Below are 8,429 nucleotides of genomic sequence, written 5' to 3'. Positions count from 1 at the left end.
AGACAGATACTGCGCATTTCCTTTGAGATTTTAATAATAATAATTGGTTTTGGGGAAAGGAAATGGAGGTATCTGCCTTACACATCCCGGGGTACACCTCAACCGCGCAGTAAGGGAAGAGATAAAGGAGGGACTGAGAGAAGAAATGAAGAAAGAGGTGCTGCAGTGGAGGGCTCCGGAATAATATCGACCACCTGGGAATCTTTAACACGCACTGACATCGCACAGCACACGGGCACATTTGCGTTTAATAAAAATAATACTTGGTTTTAAACCAAACCGCGGTATCCCGGCGCGCGTCTGTGCGAAGACAGAACACATGTAAGACTTCGTCTTTTATTTTCTTGTTTTAGGCGCGCCAACCGCACGTGAGCATAATCACGTGACACTCGCCCACGTATTTAGCCAGTCTGCGAAGGGACCAGAGAGCGAGAAGACGCAACTGTAGTTGACTGACTTCCTTTCTTATCAATCCTCAAAATTTAGTAATTCTACTCGCACCGCTTTGTTTCCTTGATTTCCAATTCGATTTCCTCATGTTCAATCAAATTAAGGATTTCGTTTTCACTCACAATCATCCTATTTGATAAGCCGTTTGAGATTCACTTTGATTAGACCTTCCCTGTCTGGATCTGCACCAAACCCTGGCCAATCCCCCACCGTGGGTATGTGCCATCATCTTTCAGGCAACAACGACTGGTGCGGCAGCCGGTTGTTCAAACACTCAGGTCCTGGACACACAAAGCTAAGTGAATATTGTTATTTGCTGCTTCGCAATATTTTCCCGTGCTTTTATTTCACATCTCTCTGAAGGAGATTTTTGAGTTCGTGGTGTGTTGAGGAATTGGGCAACCAGTTTTTTTCCCTAATGAATTGAGTTCGAGATCTGTCCTTAGGCCTGATGGCGATGTGTTGCAGGTTCTACACTGTGCGAGAAAGAGAGTGCAGGTGATGCAGAGAATATTTGCTACATTCGTATGGCGTTCGCAATGGGAACCCATGCGTCGCAATAACCTATTTCTTTCTCTAGTGTCTGGTGGAATCGACTTTGTTCACTTATTCGTGCATCAACTTGTTTCGCGTTTTTTCTTCTTCAAATTGTCAAACCACCCTCTTTAGCTGCTGTGCTTATTAGGCGTCTCAATGCTCATTTGCCTTTCCTATGCGCACGGATGGGACACACTCGTCAGGGGCCTTTATGATATTCCTTAAGGAAGTTGCTGACACCTTCAATTTCCTCACTGTGCACTTTTCTTTAGATTACCTGTATAGCCTCTCAAGAAGGCAGATGACTCTGGAACTTACAGAGTACCTATTTGTTCCCTGTACCGTTGTATCGTCAGCCTTTCCTGGAGTTTCTTGACACCAGTGTTTTAAAACGTGTTAGGCGAATGTGCATTTCTTCTGCCGCAAGAACATTCTTCTTTAAACTGCACACATCCACGCTGCCTGTGAAGGCATGGTTTCAGGCTAAAGAGATGCTTTTGCCACGGGCAGTGAATTGCCACCTGTGCAATACACCAGAGACAAATGACCATTTTTTTGTTCTGTGCATTGTTGCTATATTCTTCTGGGACATTTTACAACGAACAATTAAGGACATTGACATCACACCCTACAATATCCGTTTTTTGCCGGTAGAGAAAAAAACTGGGTTGTGCCATATGATCTATTTATGTTACTGGAACTATTTAGCCTCTGGAAGAGCCGCATGATGGACCGCCATGCCGAATCACCATGGTCGTCTAAATCTTTGTTTCGTGAACAATGCGCTTTGGTGCGGGGATTATATGCTGCCTTACCAGAGCCGACTAGCTTGCTCCCCTATTTGGATGCATGTGTGTGCCTCCCAGACTTTTGATGTTTTGGGTAGAGTAGAGTTAGGGTGACCTGGTGTTTTGTGGCGTAAGCGTGCTTAGACTTTTATTTTCGGCGCTATTTCCATGTAATAAAAGAAGAAAGAGCCATCGTGTCGGAGTGGTAGAGTCCGCCACAAACGCCAAAGGCCTTGGTTCGATTCCCAGCCTCGCCAAAGTTGTTTTTTATATTCAGTGCGGGGGTTTCAGTGGCTCCCATAGAGGCCGCCACCGAATACGTTGGTTAGCGGTTCAGCGCCTAATACTGCATTTACACGGACCCCTTTAACCGTGGTTAAGTAAACTGTGGTTACCCTTAACTACAGTTAGCCGCTCTCACACAGAAATCCAAATGATAGTTACGCCACTAACCGCAGTTACTGTAAACAGAGCTGGCAACTTCCATTTGCGCTAAACCGACAAAATGGCGGCGCCCGTGAAGGCATGGCGGTAGCAGCAGCGGTATCGCAGGAATCGTCCTCCCAGAGGCATGTCAACTGGCCTGATGTGACAACAGCGGCTTTGATTCTTATCTGGGAGGACCAGCTACCCGCTCTGCGTGGGAATACGCGCAATGCGCTTATATACGCTGCCATAGCGGCAGAGCTGAACGCCGGTCTAGCGCCGGGCGAAGGCCCCTACACTGCACAGCAGGTGAAGCAAAAAATGGACAATCTCAACAAAAATACCGGAAAGTGCTACCTTTTTTTCTCCCATTGGATTGCTCATCTAGCGCTATTTTCATGGCTCGACGTCAGCCTCACATGTGCAACAGCAGTGTGTTGGTTCAGCAACGTGCAAACTTTTCGCCGTCGTCACGTATTGTTTACCTCGCGAGCGCCCAAGATGTTTCAGTTATGTACTCATATTAGAACTCAACAACGAAGGCCTTGGGACAGGAGCAGCGTATGTTGCACTTGAAACAGAGCGCCAGTCTGTTCGTTTTTTTTTCGTAATCTGCGTAGTAGTTGTTGTTAGCCTATCAAAAGATGGCACATACCCACACTGGGGGATCGGCCAAGAATCGGGTGGCTATTCACCTGTACTCAGTTAATAAAAAAGAAAAGCACCTTTTCGTCTTGGTTTGTGTACGCGTGCATGCACCGCTATACATCCGAACTACTTCTTTCTCATTTTCACTGTAACCGTTGTCGTTAAAAGCTTTTGTTTGCAAACTGACAGCGCCATACTACTGACGTTGCCACACAGCCGTCAGCACGCATAACTACAGCACAGAAGCGCAGTGATCATTACTTATCTCCTATTTAGCTTACATTGATTGACTGGCAGGCAAAATTCTCAGTCAATCAACTTTCACTTCAGTGTAAGCATTGTATGCAGAACCGAATACACGTCCTTGAAAATTTCACTTTTTTTTCCTGGGTTACGGTGTCTTTCTCTAGTGTTCGGGTACTTCTGGCTACCAGCTAAGGTAACCGTTAAGCAAATTTCTCGATTTTTTTAAATATATACCTGTAGACCTCACTGGCCTACTACGCATATATTGCTAGAATGCTACCAGCTGAACCAGTCACTTGAAAACCTCCAACTGGTGCCGTTAAGTGACATTTTCGCCAGTACCTGCCAGTTGGTACCTGAAATTTTATGTAACATTTGGCTTAATTCTAGTGTTCACAGGAAGTTTGATGGCCTGAAGAGATCACCAAGGGCTCATTTAATATTGAAATCATTTCCATCTTTCCAGGCAGCTCAGACGAACTGGAACTGCCACTGGCTCTCCTGGTGTCCCACGGCAGTTTTACTGGCAGCTGCGCAGTTTTCTCGGCAGTCTACGCATCAATGATGATGGGCGGGTCGAGGACAGTTTGGAGGCAATTTGCAATTTCAAACATTACTCGTTATTAGACGGCTCAGGCACTGTGGAGTTTCATCACAGGCCAGCTGCGGATATTAGAGAAATGAGTAGAAAAGAGAGGGAAGAGGTTGCACAGAAAAAAAATGACACTTGTACAACCATGGTTGTCAGGTAAGGGCGAACAAAAGGTTCTTAACCCACGCCTGTTCAAACCAAAGTTTCATACTGGAGTTCCCACCTCATCTCTATCTTATTTGGTTCATTAGTTTGGCCTGTTGCCAAGGTAGTATACAGAGTTGTACGTAATTGATTACTTGTAATCAATTACTTATAATTGATTACATTTTTATGTATCTTGTAATCAATTGATTACTTTTTCAGACTGTATGTTTCGGGTTATACAGTTATTCTGTTCTGTAATCGATTACCGGTAGTCAATTACTTATTTGCAAAAAAAAGCTACCGGGGCAAAGAATCCGTGACAATATGATTGCGATATATAGTTCGGCCGCGCACCAAGGTGCGCATGGCTGCCTGGCGTGTTGCGCTTTCCACGCTATTCGTTCCTGGCGTAGCTGGTGCCAGTTGTAATCAATTGTTCTGTAATTATTTAGTTACTTTTCTGGGGCGGTAGTTGACCACTGTAATCAGTTACATTTGAGATGGAGTGATTGTAATTGTAATCGGTTACTTATTTTATGCAACGTGCACAAGACTGGTTATATCTCACCAATGACACTCTCGATGTCTCAGTCATTTTAAACATGCTTTTCATTATTGCTTTTGAGTGCTCAGCTTACTAGACTGTATTGTTAAATAATATATCTATGCAGTGATATGCAAATAAAAGTCTTGAACTGTCCCTTTGTTTTGGCCGGCATAGGTCGGGGCAGCTGATTGCATACTATTAGGGCAACTTTGACCCCTCACCTGGGAAGATGAAATATGCAATATACTATATTTTGTCGTATGCAGCTGCCAGTTGTCACCGAGGCACAAGACCATGCCGAGGTGCTCGCGACAGGGGAAGACGGGCCCCTCGTAGACACAATGGACCCGCAACTCCTCGGCACTGCAGACACACAGATTAGTACCACCCCTGCTGCAGTGCATGAGCCCATTTCCCCTGGCTGTGCTACCCAGTAGCAGGGGTACCATGGGCTGCAGCAGCCGAGCAAATGTTGGTGGCACAGGAACTGGAGGCCGACACAAGCGGGACAACAGTTAAGTTGTACACCAACTACTTGCGCTTCATAAAGAAGCTGCGCAGGCAATGAAAGACGAGAAAAGGGCCCGCAAATTTAGGAAGAAGATGCTACGCATGACGCAAGGGGGCAATGAAATCAACGCCAGCTTGGTTCGGCTATTAGACCGATGCCTTACATCAAAAGAAAATAAAGATAATGACCAGTAAATACAGTAAATATTGAACATACTCCGGTCATCAACTACCTTGAAGATCATAACATTATCTTTGATCATCAGCACGGTTTCCACAAAGGCTATTCATGCGACGCCCAACTTGCCAGTTTTATTAACGACATACATGCACTGACTGCCGCTGGTTTTCAAGTCGGCGCAATATTTTTTTTTTCTAAAGCATTTGATCGCGTTCCTCACCAAACATTGTTACTTAAACTTTCACAACTGAACATTCACCCTAATATTATTGCATAGATAGCAGATTTCCTCTCACCTGGAATCTAGTTCACATCAGTTAACAACTTGCACTCATGTTATGCTAATGCTACGCCTGGAAGACACTACTTTTTCTAATCTATATTAATGATATGCCCAGTTACGTGACGTCTATAATCAGACTATGTGCTAACGATTGTGTGCTTTATCGATGTATAACCTGAAGCACTGACAACCAATTACTGTATTTTGATCTAGAAGCGATAAGCACATGGTGTTCTTATTGGTTATTGCCATTAAATATTTCCAAATCTAAGGTCATCTCTTTCACCAGCAAGCCACGTATTCCTACTCCCTACTGTCTTGATAGCAATATTGTAGAATTGACCAGAAGTTACAAGTATCTTGGTATTAACATTCAGTCCAACTTATAATGGAATTATCATATTAATCTCAATCTTGCCTCCGCTAATCGTACTTTCGTCTTCTCAAACATAATTTAAAAGAGGACGCAACCCATGTGAACAAAAACAAAAACTAGCGTACACCACATTAATGCGTCCGAAACTTTAATACGCGTCTGCCATTTGGGATTGTCATCAGACTTATATCATCAGTAACATTGAAGCCTTGCAAAACCGTGCTGCGCGATTCTTCTTTTCTGATTATTCATGTTACACCAGCGTCACCTCATTGAAGTCTAAAGCAGAGTTAGAAAACTTAGCACTGCGCCATAAAATTTCCCGCCTATCACTTTTCCATAAGCTTTATCACCACCCTTCCCTTCATAGGTAATTCTTTCATCCACTGCCAGTTACTTTCTGTGAACGGTCGCGAGGCAGAGAACAAAGTGTGTTTATTATCAGACAAGGGGCTGCTTATATAAGGACAGGTACAAACTTCAGCATGCGCACTTCGTACCGTAAGGGCACGTGTTAACACGACAGAGCGCATACTTTCATCTTCCTTCTTTTCGAAGAGAAAACAAACAGGGGAAAATTTTACAAATTCACATGTCAGTGACTTAATGCTGCGGTCTCTCTGGCAGGGGGTAACGTTGTGGCGGTCTACGCAGATGGTCACTTCTACGAAGAATGCCCTCAGGTTGTAGCTCCGTCATCTGGTAAGGGTGGGATACATACTCCGCAGAAACTGCCGCTTCAGGTTGCGACGTAGGTTGCATTTCTTAGGAACTGATATGCTCCCTGGTGCGCCACAGCTCTTGTCCGCTCTCTGTAAGTAGAGTGTACGACCCAGGTGTGCCTGCAGGGCCTACGACTACACCTGGCGACCAGGCTCTGCATATGGTGTCGTACACTGATACTGGACACCCGCTGCGAAGATGTGGTAGACGCTTACCCGTCCGGATGTAGAAGACCCGCTGCTTTTCTCTTATTTCCTGAAGGCGATTGCGAGCGGATTGTGGTGGCACAGTCTGCGGTCTTAGGGGGGGGGGGGGGGGGGGGGTGAGAACCGGCCACTGCGTCCTTGTTTGGCGGTCCATCAACCTTTTAACGGGCAACTTCAGTTACTCGTCCCTTGGCATGTTTCGCCTCTCCAGCTGTAAAATTCCAGGGTTCCGAAAGGACACTTCGGTAGCAGTTTTTTCGCCTCCTGCACTGCACGCTCCGCCAAGCCTTTACCACGAGAATAGTACGGGCTTGAAGTTACGTGTCCAATTCCGAGCTGCGCAGCAAAAGAGCGGAAACACGCGCTGTTGAAAGGTTGGCGGTTATCACGGCACAGCTTTGCCAGGATTACATGAGTCGCGAAGACAAGCATGTACGCGTTGTTTACCGCTGCCGCTGTTGTCGGACGTAGCTTTTGAACCTCGAAAAAGAACGTGTAGAAATCCACGGGGATTAGGTAGGACTGTTCATCGTGGTGGGAAATATCGAGCCGTACTATTTGCCATGGCAGGCCTGGTATCTCGTGGCTCAGCATAGGCAGTCTAGTATTCCTGGGCTTGCACTTTCCGCACGCTGCACATGATTTAGCTAGAGGTAAGATGTCTGCGTTCATGCCGGGGCAGAACATTGCTTCTCTAGCTCTCATATTCATTTTTTCTTCGCCTCCATGTGCGGTGTGTAGCAAGCGCAGAATTTCCGGTCGCTTGGCAGGAGGAATTACTATTGTGTTGGCTCTGAGTAGCAGACCTTCCTCAACGTGCAGCTCGTTGCGGTAACACCAGTATGGACGCAGGGCATGCAGCACATGGTTCTTTGTTTCCGGCCAATCTGTGCTCGAGTAATGGCGCAGTTCAGCCATATACTAGCATCTTGGTTAGTTTCGTTCCAAATACTCTCGAGCTGCTGGTCTGACACAGGAAGCGAAGAAATAACGCAGACTTGAAATTGTTCTGCCTCGTCGGTTAGTTCCGTAGCACTCGGGAAGCGAGAAAGCGCATCAGCAAGAAACAATTCCTTGCCTGGTTTGTACGTCGCCTTGATTGGGAATCTTTGAAAAACAATCCTCATGCGCTGCAATCGTAGCGGGCATTCACAAAGTAGATTTTGAATAGATTCCAGAGGCCTGTGATCCGACTCGACGGTAACCTCCGACTACCCGAAGATATAGTCATGAAATTTGGTGCAAACATGAACAATTGGCAATGTTTCCTTCTCGGTCTGCGCGTAGCGTTCCTGTGCTTCCGTTAGTGAACGGGACGAGTAGGCAACTGGCTGCCCATCCTCTAGAAGAACGGCTCCTACTCCATACTGACTGGCGTCTACTGACAAGGTCAATGGTTTCTCTTGATTAAAATACTCAAGGACTGGCGCCTATGTGAGGGTCGCTCGAAGCTGACGAAAGCTTTTATTTTTTCTGGTCTGTCCAGACCCACGCCACGTCCTTTTTCAACAGCTCGCGAAGCAGCGCTGACAACAAGGATATGTTAGGGACAAGCCGCGCCACGAAGTTGATCCTTCCGAGGAAAACTTGCAGTTCCTTACGGTTTTGTGGCGGCGGGACTTGCATGATGTCTTCAAATCTGCTATAGGTCCAGGCACAGCCCCTATGGAGTCAGAATGTGGCCAATGTAGTGGACTCTGGGCTGGAGGAAATTGCAGTTCTTATTGAGTTTCAGGTTGCATTGTCTACACCGGGACAGCAAAGCTACT

At 46.0% G+C, this 8,429-nt stretch overlaps 1 pseudogene; it reads right to left on the bottom strand.

Annotated features, from left to right (window-relative positions):
- Positions 1-6,334: 6,334 nt before the first annotated feature.
- On the bottom strand, positions 6,335-7,254 carry LOC144115053 (uncharacterized; annotated as a pseudogene).
- Between the last annotated feature and the right edge of the window lie 1,175 nt (positions 7,255-8,429).

Source organism: Amblyomma americanum, chromosome 1 (genome assembly GCF_052857255.1).
Source record: "Amblyomma americanum isolate KBUSLIRL-KWMA chromosome 1, ASM5285725v1, whole genome shotgun sequence".
Taxonomy (NCBI): domain Eukaryota; kingdom Metazoa; phylum Arthropoda; class Arachnida; order Ixodida; family Ixodidae; genus Amblyomma; species Amblyomma americanum.
This window is presented reverse-complemented; position numbering and strand designations above follow the sequence as displayed.